This window comes from Etheostoma spectabile, chromosome 18 (genome assembly GCF_008692095.1).
Source record: "Etheostoma spectabile isolate EspeVRDwgs_2016 chromosome 18, UIUC_Espe_1.0, whole genome shotgun sequence".
Lineage (NCBI taxonomy): Eukaryota > Metazoa > Chordata > Actinopteri > Perciformes > Percidae > Etheostoma > Etheostoma spectabile.
In genome coordinates, this window is record NC_045750.1 from 15,567,299 (window position 1) to 15,567,684 (window position 386).

The 386-nt window shown below is 51.6% G+C and overlaps 2 protein-coding genes across 2 annotated transcripts in view; both read left to right on the forward strand.

Moving 5' to 3' along the window:
- The window catches only part of il20ra (interleukin 20 receptor, alpha), a 5,789-nt gene that overhangs the window by 3,066 nt on the left and 2,337 nt on the right, over window positions 1–386 (forward strand). The window lies entirely within an intron of this gene.
- The window catches only part of ehd3 (EH-domain containing 3), a 21,400-nt gene that overhangs the window by 1,595 nt on the left and 19,419 nt on the right, over window positions 1–386 (forward strand). The gene's annotated exons all lie outside the window — the stretch shown is intronic.

Here is a 386-nt window from a genome sequence, read left to right on the forward strand (position 1 = left end):
TAAAAGAGCAGGTCTAGACCGTACTCTGATGTTATTCACAGAAACCCAACAGTTCCCACCAAGAGCAAGCATTAGGCCATAGAGGCAAGGGAAAACTTTCTTTTAAGAGACAGAAACCTCGAGCAGAACCATGGCTCAGGTTGGGCGGTCATCTGCCTCGACCGGTTGGGGGTGAGTGAAAGAGAGAGAGAGAGAAAGAGAGACAGACAGACAAACAGACAGAGAGACACATGGAGAATTGTAGCAGAGGGTGTTGAGCAGGAACATTGAGGCAGCAGGTGACTCCGACCACAGATCCAGAGCCAGAAACACCTGCAGGAAGCAACAGGAGGAGAGAGGAGAGGGTAAGACTCCTGGGGGCGAGAGAGCACAAGACTCCGGGAAAG